The sequence below is a fragment of the Drosophila gunungcola genome, unplaced genomic scaffold (assembly GCF_025200985.1).
Source record: "Drosophila gunungcola strain Sukarami unplaced genomic scaffold, Dgunungcola_SK_2 000179F, whole genome shotgun sequence".
In the NCBI taxonomy this organism is placed as follows: Eukaryota; Metazoa; Arthropoda; class Insecta; order Diptera; family Drosophilidae; genus Drosophila; species Drosophila gunungcola.
In genome coordinates, this window is record NW_026453340.1 from 30,174 (window position 1) to 44,795 (window position 14,622).

Genomic DNA, 14,622 nt, shown 5'->3' on the forward strand with positions numbered 1-14,622 from the left:
TTTGCTGGCAATTTCAAACAACAATTGATGCATTATGCCTATATAACATGTATGAGAACACTATGCTACTCACAGCATTCAAAATCTGCAACCCCTGCCTATTTTTGTGAAAACTGTTTACAGTTTACAACGTCAACAAATTCAACACATGATACCAAGGAATGCGGAAAAGTGGCAAAACCGAAACCCATAACAAAATTTAAAAATTTTTGTAGGAAACTGTCACCACTGGTAGATATATATGGAGACATTGAAGCGGTATTAAAAAAAGTTCACACAACACAAAATGATCCATAAATTCATCTACAACGACATCTCATTTAATGCGCTGTATCATTTAATGTGGTATATAAATATAACCCAAATCTTAATAGACAATGGACCAATGACGTTAAAAACAATATTACAATCTAAAGTGATTTAGTATTAATAAATATATTTTCTTTTTAAAGGAGATGATTGCACTAAAAGTTTTATCAGGCTCTCAAAGATACTACCAAGAGTTTATACCACAAATATTGGACCACCCAAACAAGGCCCCAAGATGAATGCGAACCGATCTCCTTTGACAACGACAATTGCTGTGCTTGTGAGTTACCGATACGGGATAACGCAGAAATGTTTTATGATCAATTTTCTGGTAGCCACAAAGGGTATATTCATAAAAACAGTAAAGTAGATTATAAGATAACGGAAACGTTTTTCCCAGTAGTTTTTCATAACCTTTCTAGATATGACATCCATTTATTAATTAAGGCATCAGGAAATAACATAAAACCTATTCCATGTAATAAGGAATTATTTGATGAAAAAGACTATTACAGGTTTTTAAATTCTAGTCTAGAAAAACTATCTAGTACATGGATGAATCTAATTTTAAACTTTTAAAAACTAAATTTTAAGGGAGAAATTTAATCAAATGAGACAAAAAGGGGTATTCCCAATTGAATATTTTTTTATTTCACTAAATGACCAACCTTGTTCTTTTGAGGCTTATTAATTTGCTCAAAAGGTTTGGTCATCATTTAATTGTAAGAGTATTAGGGATTATTTAAAGTTGTATTTAGAAAGTGATGTTATGATTTTAGCAGATGTTTTTGAGAATAAGCTTGACCCAGTTAGCTATGTTAAGAGCTTTAACTTAACGCTAACCGAATTAACTTTAATAAGCAATCCTGATATGTATAATTTTATTAAAAGATCTATACGAGGGGGATTGACTCAATGCACCCAAAGAATTTCAGCCGCGCGCCACAGCATTTCTATCACCACACACAGACTCCTCCGGTGTCTTTCTCTACTCTAGGATCGTGCAAGCAAAGAAACAGAATCACTAGTAGCTCCGGCGAGGGACGAAACATTTACCACAGCTAATGCGCTCGGGTTATACACTTCACCTTTAGATACCTAAGCAATATGTGCATATAAGCCTACGCGATCGTTTATGGCCAGACCCGACTGTGCCTTAGTCAGAACGACAACCAATACATTCTTCAGCTTTGTGAATTCACTCGCAGATTAGTTACGGAAACACACAACACTGTCTGGAAGTGCGCAAGCGATGCATAAATCTTCAGTGCAAATCGAATCAAAACAAAGGAAATAATGCGTACTCAAATTTCATCCATGTATTCTTGAAGGCCTTCAACGAGGATTGGACGCGGGTAAGTGTACCAAAAGAATGTATTCTAAATACGGTGAATCAATTTTAGCTTAATCCAAATATTAGTTCTGGACGTGTTATGCTTATACACCATCGATGATGCCGTTATCGCGCAGTCAGTTACGTTCATAGCGGTTCTTTCTTTTGTTTTGATTATCCATCCGTAATTCGGCTATAACCGTCTGCATAAATCTGCATTGTGTTTGCATTATTTTAAAAAGGAAAATGTTCTGTTGTAATAATTAATCTAATACATTTTTTTTGCTGTGTTTACGTACTGATCCAATATTGTGTATAAAATCCATCAACAAAACAAAAACAAAAATGTAATATTATTAAAGTTAATCATGTCATAAGTAAATAGATAACTAGTTAGAGACACAAAATGAATTTAATTGAGAAATAAGAGAAAAGAAAATCATAATGAAGCTGAACATTAACTGTACCGCAATTAATTGTTTGGCCTAGCTCCGACTTAATAAATCATTTGTATAACAATGCCTAATTGAACATTATGAGTGAGTAGCTGATTTACTTCGCGACCTGGGAATGTAAATATTTGATCAATTACAATTTGGGTTCTTTAATAATCCGTTCAAGGTTAAAGACATGGTAGGGTGGGTAGCGAATTCGTGTGAGTCAATCAACAGCTAAGACTTCACGCATATTATCTGGTTTCTGAAAAGTTCTACTTTTATTCAATGATTTGAGTCAATTCGCCTAGTTGTTGCTTTGTTTGGTTTACCCGTGCAGGTAACCGCTTGAGTATTTCAACCATGATCGTGTGGTTATTTAGTTTCAGAAAGGGACTCTAAAAATTATTCTTAATGTAATGTTAGGCAGAAGGGTCAGCAAAAACCCCCCCCAATTCCCGGAAGAGCTAGAGATGACATGGGTCCCGCTCCGCTGTACACTCAGCTGTCTAATTTAGTTTCTATGGACTAAAAATAAACTCTTATTTTCAGTGTATATAACCATTACAGATAGTAACAGACCTATTAACTTTTTAGTTTACATAGATGATAATAATTTATATGGATGGGCTATGAGTCAACCTCTTCCTATATCATAAGTTTTGGCGCCCAAACGTGTGGGGCAATTTATTGTTTTCTTTAATTTACAAAGGAGATAATATATTTAGTCCCAAGTTGCTAGTGAAAAATAATAAAAATCTAAAATAACACAAAGTCTTTTGCGTTCTGGTTTCTAGGATATCGAATGGGTTAGCGTGAGCTGATTTATATCGACCAGAGAGAAGGTTAGGGAATTTGTTTAAATATGTTAACAACATCTAATTGCATTGATGGACATCTCAAAATAACGTTGCTGAAACAACGGAGAGCCATAAGATTCACTAGACATTTAAGCTCGGTTGCGTTTCGATGAAATTAGTTAGATTTTGCTACAGCACCCAAGGTCAATATATTTAATACTCATCTGCATATCGCAGGTTTAAGACAGTGGATCAACACGACCGATGGTAGGCAATATTAGGACAGGGAACTGTAGTAGATACAACTGTTGTCATCATAATTTTTATGGGAATAGTTGTGTTTAGCAGGTATTCATTTTGCAGTCTCGCGATTAGCTGGAATACAAGAAGTATACGTATATGAGCATTGTCCGTTAACCCCGATTGGCAAAACGTTGAACTAATGCTAGCATTTCTACTTATAGATAGATTCAATAGCCAGAATATTTTAATTAAATGCAATAGTAATAAACAAAACCAAAAACCAAAACATAAAGAAGAAATTCGAAACCAGGTAAAACAAAGATCAAATTTTTATATTCCAAAAAAGGTCAAAGCAAAGAGAAAATAAATTTATAGATAAAAATACAAAGGTTAAACTTAAAAATGCCAATTCGACATTCTCCAGAAAGAAGCTTAGCGCCAGCTACTAATCAAAATGTGTGCTTAATTTGGGAAAAGGCAATGACTGATACGCCGCCATGCGTGATGACTAATTGCAAGCATGTATTTCATAAAACTAGTATTGCCAACAGGTTTCATCCGGATAGGGAGAATGTATGCCCCTCCTGTCTGGAAAAGGTTGTGGTAAAAGATTTGAAAGTGGTGGTAGGAAATTTCTCCCCGGAGAAGAACGAAGACCAAAGTCAAGGACAGAATCGACGTCTAATTACTAGATCAGTGAATCGGCTACTTGAATTAGGAGCATCACCACGAGAGACCGAATTGGAACAACAGGAACGGCAACAGAACGTTGGTCAAGGAATTATTACTGGCACAAGTAATAGAGGTACTCGGGGTAACACTAATAATTTGGATAGAGGTTGTTATGTGCGAAGAAGTGGAAGACGAGGAAGACCCCCACGTCAATACCATCGGAGCGAAGACAATTTAAATGACGATAATTGGTCGCAGCCAGATATTGAGTTGATAGTTAGGGAAACGGTGATGAGAATGATGAATTCGGTATCCATTAGAAACGTGTTGAGTGGACAGGAAAGTCAACAGCAGGGAAGACCGGCTTCTGATGACCAAAGTCCGAGGTCCCAACAGATATCATCCCACCTCGCTACCAATAAAGTAGCCGATATCATTCAGAAATGGGGTGTGCGTTTTGAAGGTACTTCTGAGGTGTTGTCGGTAGAAGAATTTTTATACCGAATGCAAGTTTTGACTCGAGAACATCTCAATGGTGATTTTGTAGCACTCAGCAGAAACATTCATCAGTTGTTGGTGGGAAAAGCCAGTTCTTGGTTTTGGCGATTCCATAAACGAGTAGACAACTTTGACTGGGAACAGTTTTGCTTCGCCCTACGTGCTCAATATAAAGAAAGTCGATCGTTCACGGAGCTGCGCAAAACAAATTCGTGCACGTAAACAGAAACCTGGCGAGTCATTTGACTCATTTTACGAATCCATTTGAAAGCTAATGGACAAACTATCTGTTCAATTCGAGGAAAGGGAACTAATTGAACTAGTGCAAGGAAATTTGCTTACTGATATGAAAGATAGATTACTCTTTGAGGAAATACATTCCATCGGACAGTTGCGTCGATTAGTACAAAAGATAGAACATTTTTTGCAAGATGCGGGAAAATCATTTCGTTTTTCGGGAAAGCCCAAGGAGTCCGCATTTCGTGTGTATGAAGTAGACGAGTATCCACTGACAGAAACCGAAAGCGAAGAGCAGGAAAAGGACATCTCAGCGTTGCAACGAATACCTTTAAAGATCATTTGTTGGAATTGCGATACAGCCGGCCATGTATGGGAAGACTGTTTAGCAGAACGTCGCGTGTTTTGCTACGGATGCGGAAAACCGCAAGTATACAAGCCAAATTGCCTAAACTGTAAGAATCGTTCGGAAAACCGCAAGGCGGGGGCATCCACCAACCAAAGGGTGTCCCAAGTGTAGACAATAAGCAGATTGATTATTCAGATAATATTAAAGAATTAGAAAATTTGAACGCTGAATTAAAAGATCTTCAGCCCGAGATTTTATTGAGTTCAGAAAAAAAAGGAAGAATCCAGTGAAGTTCAAAAAGCGTTTCGGCCATATGAAGAACTCGTATTTTTTTATGAAAAGAAAAAGCACAAAAGAGGAATACAGTACGCTTGAAAAATTATTATGTTAATTTAAGAAATAAGCAAAAGAAGGTAGTAGCTACCATTTTTCAGAATAGGTCGGATAGAAGAAGTTATGCAAGTGTTTCCTTTCTGAGTTTTACAGAATGGGGATTGCTGGACACCGGAGCAAATATTAGCTGTATAGGATCAGACTTAGCTATGCAGGATTTTAGTAGTTTTTCAGGATTTAAAACCATAGTATCACAAGTTAAAACAGCTGATGCTAAGCCGCATCAGGTCTCCGGAATTTTAAAAGTCACCATGACGTATAAGGAGAAATCACAAGATATTGAACTATATGTGATTCCGACCATTGCGCAGAGACTTATCTTAGGAATCGATTTTTGGAGAATTTTCGAATTGGCACCCAAAATAATAGGATGCATAGAAAAGTCGCAAGTAGAGAGTTCGCAGGTCGAAGATTCCTACCCACTAAATGAGACTCAGCGGCAACAATTAGAAGCGGTAATGTAATTGTTTCCTATTTTTGCGAAACAGGGCCTAGGTCGCACATCCCTAATAAGGCATCACATAGACGTCGGGAAAGCCACTCCAGTTAAGCAGAGACACTATCCCGTTAGTCCAGCTGTCGAAAAGGTCCTGTACGCTGAAATAGATCGTATGTTAGAGCTTGGGGTAATAGAGCCATCAACAAGTCCTTGGAGTTCACCAATTCGTATGGTAATTAAGCCGAATAAAGTCCGCCTTTGTTTGGATGCTAGAAAATTAAATGAAGCAACTAAAAAAGACGCATATCCATTGCAGAGCATAGAAGGTATTTTCTCCAGGTTGTCTAAAGCCAATATTATTAGTAAATTGGATCTAAAGGATGCCTATTGGCAGATTCAATTAACTGAAGAAGCCACTTACGGCTTTCACCGTGCCTGGACGCGCATTATATCAATTTGTTGTAATGCCTTTCGGCTTATGCAATGCACCATCCACAATGTGCCGTCTCATGCAAGATTTGATTCCTCCAGATCTACGGCATTGTGTGTTTGGATACTTAGACGATCTATGCGTGGTCACGGAGGATTTCTAATCCCATTTCGCAGATCAGTTTCGAAAGGCCAATCTAACGTTAAACATAAGCAAAAGCCATTTCTGTTTTACTAAAGTCAATTATCTGGGTTATATAATTGGAGAAGGAGGTATTACCACGGATCCGGCCAAGATATCATGTATTTTAAACTGGCCATCACCTCGAAATATAAAACAAGTTAGAGGACTTTTATGAGTTTGTGGCTGGTAACGCCGTTTTATTTCGAATTTTGCTGAGTTGACGTTTCCCATAACTGAACTTTTAACAAAAAGCAAGCCCTTTAAGTGGTCACCGGAAGCGCAGAAAGCCATGGATGCACTAAAAGCCAAACTTACCTCTGCCCCGGTATTACATAATCCTGACTTCACGAAGAAATTCTTTCTCCATTGCGATGCAATTATCAGAATCGGGAGAGGAAAGTCCAATTGCCTTTATGTCCAAGAAGCTTTCTAAAGCACAGAGAAATTATAGTGTCACGGAACGTGAATTGTTGTCCGTAATACTGTCCATTGAAAAATTTCGTTGCTATCTTGTGTTAGAATTCGAGGTAATCACTGATCATTCAAGCTTGATTTGGCTCATGAGACAGCAAAATGTTACAGGTCGACTATCACGATGGATATTTAGGGATTTAAATTCTCCACAACTCATCGTAAAGGAAAGGATAATATCGTTCCGGATGCATTGTCTCGGATGTGCGATAATCAAATCGAGAGCATAGAAATCGTTGGTCCAGAAATCGATCTCGAATCGCCTTCTTTTAATGATGCTGAATATGTAGAGCTTAGAATGAGGGGTGGAAGCAAATGTTGATAAATTTCCAGACTTACGAGTGCATGGAAAATTTGTTTACATTAGGACAGAGCATCCCTCAGGAAATACCGAGCTGGAAGCCAGTAGCTGGAAACTCTGGGTTCCCGAAAAACTTCGAGCAGTTGCAATTTGGCAGGCACATGATAGTGTTGTTTCTGCGCATGGAGGTATTCAAAAAACGATCGAGCGGCTACGACGAAATCTTTTCTGGCCAGGGTTGTCCAAAGAAGTTCGAAACTATATCAATGCGTGTGAAATGTGTAAGCAAACCAAAGCTCCCAACCAAATTTTGAGACCGCCTATGGGTGAGCAAAGTGTTTCTCTAAGACCATTTCAACGTCTGTACATTGACCTTCTTGGCCCGTATCCACGCAGTAAGAGAGGATATACCGGATTATTGATTGTTTTGGACCATTTTAGCCGATATCACTGGCTCTGCCCATTGAAGAAGGGTACGACCGCAGTAATTAACAATTTTCTATGTGAGCGAATTTTTTGTGAATTTGGGGTACCGGAAACTATAATCAGTGACAACGGGTCACAATTTAAAGCTAAGGAATTTGAAGCAATGCTGACAAAATGGGGTATTCGGCATATTTACACAGCACTTTATTCTCCACAGAGTAATGCGGCAGAACGAGTTAATCGCTCCCTAATAGCAGCAATACGTTCATACCTCCGTCAAGATCAGACCGACTGGGATCTACATTTAACAAGCATTTCTTAAGCGCTTCGCTCAACATTACATCAGTCCATAGGTTGTTCTCCATATAAAGCACTATTCGGATTTAACATGGTTAATCATGGATCGGATTATAGCTTGTTAAAGAAATTATCACTACTAGAAGAATCCACTCGGCTAGAAAAAGTCGACCAATTAGCTTTATTACGCGAGGAAATTAAGAGAAATAGTCGTAAAGCCTACGAAACCAATGTTAAGCAATACAATCTCCGATCGAGACCAGTTACATAAGGTCAGGAAGTTTTCAAACGCAAATATAACCTTAGTAACTTTAGTCAAAATTATAACAAAAGTTAGCTCATTCATTTTCTAAGTGCAGAATAAAGAAAAAATTGGGTAATGCATTTACTTATTAGAGACGTTGACAGGAAAAGAAATCGGAACTTATCACGCCAAAGATATACGATCATAATTCCAGCTAATCATGTCTCCGATTACTCGACAGATTATCTGTGGTTGTAATGGTTGCCTTCACCAAATTAAATGTCTAGCTTAAAAAAATTTGTTTTGTTTACGCGCCTTACGATATTCACAACTACTCTGCGGCCCTGTTCGATAACCTTGAGTATTTTGAGTATATCGAGTATCGAAAAAAAATGAGATCAGCTGTTGGTGCAGTATCGAATTGCATCCACGTTTCCCAGAAAAAAATTTCGGCCACAACCTTTTCTTTTCCGTTTGCAACGTGAAGATAACCAGACGTACCAAGTGGCCAGATCCTCAATTAAGCCCACATGATTAGTTAAACCTATTAAAATCAAGTGCATCCTATACCTCCGCATTCCAGTTAACTAATTAACATTTGCAATCATTTCAATTGGAATCGACATGGTAAATATAACGGCAGACGCCGCATAAAAAGAAAAATAAGGAACCACCAGCTTTAATTCCGTTCCGTCTAGGTTGCACTGGCTCCCAACTAATCGTGCCTTCTCAAACGGACAGGTTACGTTGAAATACCAACAAGTCTTGGGGAACGGGCCCCAAAAATTGCATCAGTTCGCCCTAACCTCAAACCGGCATAAGCGTCCGGTTTGACCATCAAATCCGGTCCTCTGCCACTTCTGTGCCGATCAGCCGCGCGCCACAGCATTTCTATCACCACACGCAGACTCCCCCGGTGTCTTTCTCTACTCTAGGATCGTGCAAGCAAAGAAACAGAATCACTAGTAGCTCCGGCGAGGGACGAAACATTTACCACAGCTAATGCGCTCGGGTTATACACTTCACCTTTAGATACCTAAGCAATATGTGCATATAAGCCTACGCGATCGTTTATGGCCAGACCCGACTGTGCTTTAGTCAGAACGACAACCAATACATTCTTCAGCTTTGTGAATTCACTCGCAGATTAGTTACGGAAACACACAACACTGTCTGGAAGTGCGCAAGCGATGCATAAATCTTTCAGTGCAAATCGAATCAAAACAAAGGAAATAATGCGTACTCAAATTTCAGGAACTAATTATTTGCATTAAGTTAAATAAAACTTCCTCCCCATACACTAAAGCACGGGACTAATCAACTCGTCATCCATGTATTCTTGAAGGCCGTCAACGAGGATTGGACGCGGGTAAGTGTACCAAAAGAATGTATTCTAAATACGGTGAATCAATTTTAGCTTAATCCAAATATTAGTTCTGGACGTGTTATGCTTATACACCATCGATGATGCCGTTATCGCGCAGTCAGTTACGTTCATAGCGGTTCTTTCTTTTGTTTTGATTATCCATCCGTAATTCGGCTATAACCGTCTGCATAAATCTGCATTGTGTTTGCATTATTTTAAAAAGGAAAATGTTTTGTTGTAATAATTAATCTAATACATTTTTTTTTGCATATATATATATACAATTTCTACGTTTTTTCAGCTGTGTTTACGTACTTATCCAATATTGTGTATAAAATCCATCAACAAAAACAAAAACAAAAATGTAATATTATTAAAGTTAATCATGTCATAAGTAAATAGATAACTAGTTAATGAATTTAATTGAGAAATAAGAGAAAAGAAAATCATAATGAAGCTGAACATTAACTGTACCGCAATTAATTGTTTGGCCTAGCTCCGACTTAATAAATCATTTGTATAACAATGCCTAAATTGAACATTATGAGTGAGTAGCTGATTTACTTCGCGACCTGGGAATGTAAATATTTGATCAATTACAATTTGGGTTCTTTAATAATCCGTTCAAGGTTAAAGACATGGTAGGGTGGGTAGCGAATTCGTGTGAGTCAATCAACAGCTAAGACTTCACGCATATTATCTGGTTTCTGAAAAGTTCTACTTTTATTCAATGATTTGAGTCAATTCGCCTAGTTGTTGCTTTGTTTGGTTTACCCGTGTAGGTAACCGCTTGAGTATTTCAACCATGATCGTGTGGTTATTTAGTTTCAGAAAGGGACTATAAAAATTATTCTTAATGTAATGTTAGGCAGAAGGGTCAGCAAAAAACCCCCCCAATTCCCGGAAGAGCTAGAGATAACATGGGTCCCGCTCCGCTGTACACTCAGCTGTCTAATTTAGTTTCTATGAACTAAAAATAAACTCTTATTTTCAGTGTATATAAACCATTACAGATAGTAACAGACCTATTAACTTTTTAGTTTACATAGATGATAATAATTTATATGGATGGGCTATGAGTCAACCTCTTCCTATATCAGAATTCAAATTTTTGAACAATCTGGAAATTAATCAATTCGAAATTAAAAATATATCAACAGAAGAGGATTACGGATTTATTTTAGTAGTACACCTTGAATACCCTACTGAAACTCATGATGCTCATAATTTGCTGCCTTTTTGTCCTTAAAGTAAAATACCTCCAGACTCCCAAATATCAAAATTAATTGCAGACTTTTGTAATAAAGGTAATTATATTATTCATTTAAAATATCTGCAATTTGTATTCAGCATGGGCTTAAAATAAAAAAAATTCACAGAAGGGGATTACGGATTTGTTTTTGTCCTGGAAGTAAATACCCCCAGACTCCAAAATATCAAAATTAATTGCAGACTTATGTAATAAAGGTAATTATATTATTCATTTAAAATATCTGCAACTTTGTATTCAACCTGGGCTTAAAATAAAAAAAAATTCACAGAATACTAAAATTTAGACAATCTTGTTGGTTAAAACCCTATATAGATTTAAATACAAAACATAGAAAATTAGCTAAATACGGAAAAACTATGGAAAACGTGGAAAAGAGACGAGATATAGCTCTAGTTTCCCATTACCATTCCAAAAAGAACTCTCCTGGACTTAGACAACGAATAGCGAGTTACAATTTACACAGTGTAGAACTTTTTGGGCCAAATTAGCTGCAATAGAAGCCACAAAATGTCGCATACGTTATGATAAACCCATATATAGAAGCCACAAAATGTCGCATACGTTATGATAAACCCATATATATTTGTTCAAGTGTTTTAGAACTTTCTAAATGGTTAATGTATGATTATTTCTACAATTTTCTCTCGATTAAGTATCCTTCATCAAAAGTTATTTATATGGATACTTAATCCCTTATATTGTCATCGCAAGAAGATTTTTATACATTAATCAAAAAAAATCTGAATCGGTTTGATACTTCAAACTTTAAACTAAATAATATCTATAATATACCTCAAGCTAATAATAAAGAATTGGGTTGAATGAAGGATGAAAATGCAGGGTTGCAGAGATTGTTAACAAAATAAGTCTTAATTATAAAGATGATAAAGGTTTATATTACCCGATAATATACATGCGCTAGCTTACGGTCATTTTAAAATTATAAATATTTTAGGTGAGAATTAAGATTAATCAAAATGTATTTAAAATATATTAATGTATGCATTGTAAATTTGAAATATATATATAAAAAAATATAAATAAATAAATCTGTATAAATAAATTATTATTTAAAAGAAATCATTTTGTGTATGTGTTTTTATTCCATCTTATTCTTTCAGTATATTTTGTTTATTGATCCATGAAGCGTGACTTTCATTAAAACCAAACCACTTAACTTTGAGTTGATTCTTTCGTTTCATTAAAATTTTTAGGCATTAGGGTATTTTACTCGTTGAAGTTCCGGTTCATAAAATGATCCATTAAAAGGTTCACTCTTATAATTCTCCAAGCCATAGGTTACAGGATAAGTTGCCTTAACCTTTATTATTTTGAATACCTCAGCCGTAAAATTGGGTTCGTACCCTTTCATAAATAGACCCTTATATTTACTTATTCGAATGTAATCCCCCACTGAAAATTTATGTGGTGGAAATATCTTGGGCATATTTTAAACTGATTTTAATCTTTGATTTTGTGTATCCATATATATTTTCCCTACATACTAAACATTTTCCACATTTTATTTTTTAATGTTCTATTAAATCGTTCACATATAGAACGAAAAAAAAATAAAGAAATGAGGTAAACAGCAAGTTTTTAATGAAATTCATAAACAAGTTCGAAAAAACTTTACCCGTCGTAAAACTTTACACCTAATAAAAATAAAGAAATGAGTAAACAGCAAGTTGTTAATGAAATTCATAAACAAGTTCGAAAAAACTTTACCCGTCGTAAATTTGTACAAAAAGGGATAAATGATACCTGGCAAATTGGTTTAGTTGAAATGATTCCTTTTAGTAAAGAAAATGGTGGATATAAGTATTTACTTACTGTTATTGATACGTTCTCAAAATACTCTTATGCCATCGCAGTTAAGCCAAAGTCTGCACAGGATGTAGTGGAAGCAATGAAAACTATACTTAAAACCGCTAAAACTACGCCAAAAAATATTCAATCAGATCAAGGAAAAGAATTTTTTAATTCTACATTTGGAAATTTGATGAAAGAAAAACAAATAAATCATTATCATACCTACACACATATAAAGGCTTCTATATGTGAACGATTTAATAAAACAATAAAAAATAAAATGTGGAAAAAGTTTAGTATGCAGGGAAAATATATATGGATTCACAAAATCAAAGGTCTTGTGTATGAATATAATAAATCATACCACAGAACCATTAAAATGAATCCAGTGGATGTAGGCACTGAAAATGAAGAATTCATATTAAAATCAATTTATAATAAGCCCAAGATATTCCCACAATATAAATTTTCAGTGGGGGATTACGTTCGAATAAGTAAATATAAGGGTGTATTTATGAAAGGGTACGAACCCATTTTTACGGCTGAGGATAATCTTCTCTTTAACTTTAAAATTTTATCAAGTCAACGAGCAACAAAACGGATTGTGTTGTCAACAATTGCGAAATTTTATGATCCGTTTGGCTTAATAGCACCCATTTTTACAAAATCCAAAATTTTTTTGCAAACGCTATGGAACACTAACATGGATTCGGAAGACACACTGCCAGAGCCCCTTCTTTCGTCATGGGAGAGTTGAACTCTCAGTTGTCGATCGTCCAGAACCTAAAATTTTCACGATTCGTAATGCAATCGCAGGCTTCCGTCGAGATGCACGGATTCTGTGATGCTAGCGCAGCAACTTATGGCGCATGCTTATACTTGCGGTCGGAGGCCAATCGAAACGCTGAAGCCCATCTACTCTGCGCCAAGTCTAGAGTAGCTCCCTTAAAAGCTTTAACCATACCAAGATTAGAATTTTCAGCAGCTTTTTGAACAATCTGGAAATTAATCAATTCGAAATTAAAAATATATCAACAGAAGAGGATTACGGATTTATGTTAGTAGTACACCTTGAATACCCTACTGAAATTCATGATGCTCATAATTTGCTGCCTTTTTGTCCTTAAAGTAAAATACCTCCAGACTCCCAAATATCAAAATTAATTGCAGACTTATGTAATAAAGGTAATTATATTATTCTTTTAAAATATATGCAACTTTGTATTCAGCATGGGCTTAAAATAAAAAAATTCACAGAAGGGGATTACGGATTTGTTTTTGTCCTGGAAGTAAAATACCCCCAGACTCCAAAATATCAAAATTAATTGCAGACTTATGTAATAAAGATAATTATATTATTCATTTAAAATATCTGCAACTTTGTATTCAACCTGGGCTTAAAATAAACAAAATTCACAGAATACTAAAATTTAGACAATCTTGTTGGTTAAAACCCTATATAGATTTAAATACAAAACATAGAAAATTAGCTAAATACGGAAAAAACTATGGAAAACGTCGAAAAGAGACGAGATATAGCTCTAGTTTCCCATTACCATTCCAAAAAGAACTCTCCTGGATTTAGACAACGAATAGCGAGTTACAATTTTCACAGTGTAGCACTTTTTGGGCCAAATTAGCTGCAATAGAAGCCACAAAATGTCGCATACGTTATGATAAACCCATATATAGAAGCCACAAAATGTCGCATACGTTATGATAAACCCATATATATTGGTTCAAGTGTTTTAGAACTTTCTAAATGGTTAATGTATGATTATTTCTACAATTTTCTCTCGATTAAGTATCCTTCATCAAAAGTTATTTATATGGATACTTAATCCCTTATATTGTCATCGCAAGAAGATTTTTATACATTTGAAAAATTTAATACTCTTTTGTATTAACAACGCGAAAACTTTGTGAACGCAGTAGTTCGAGACGATTTTAATTTGCGAAAAATTGTGAAACTATGTCGAAAGCGCGACGAAAAGGAGTGGCTACGATGATGTTCGATGGATCACTACCAATTATATTTCAATAATTTCTCTTAGAACCTAACTTATGCTACGGTGGCGAGAGACGGGGCGAATTCGCAAGAGCGAACAGACG

At 35.8% G+C, this 14,622-nt stretch overlaps 1 long non-coding RNA gene across 1 annotated transcript; it reads left to right on the forward strand.

Annotated features, from left to right (window-relative positions):
• Positions 1–1,628: 1,628 nt before the first annotated feature.
• On the forward strand, positions 1,629–9,595 carry LOC128265931 (uncharacterized). Its single transcript, XR_008268955.1, has 3 exons — positions 1,629–1,664; positions 9,314–9,428; positions 9,494–9,595. It is a non-coding gene; the product is annotated as an uncharacterized LOC128265931 (long non-coding RNA).
• Positions 9,596–14,622: the final 5,027 nt, after the last annotated feature.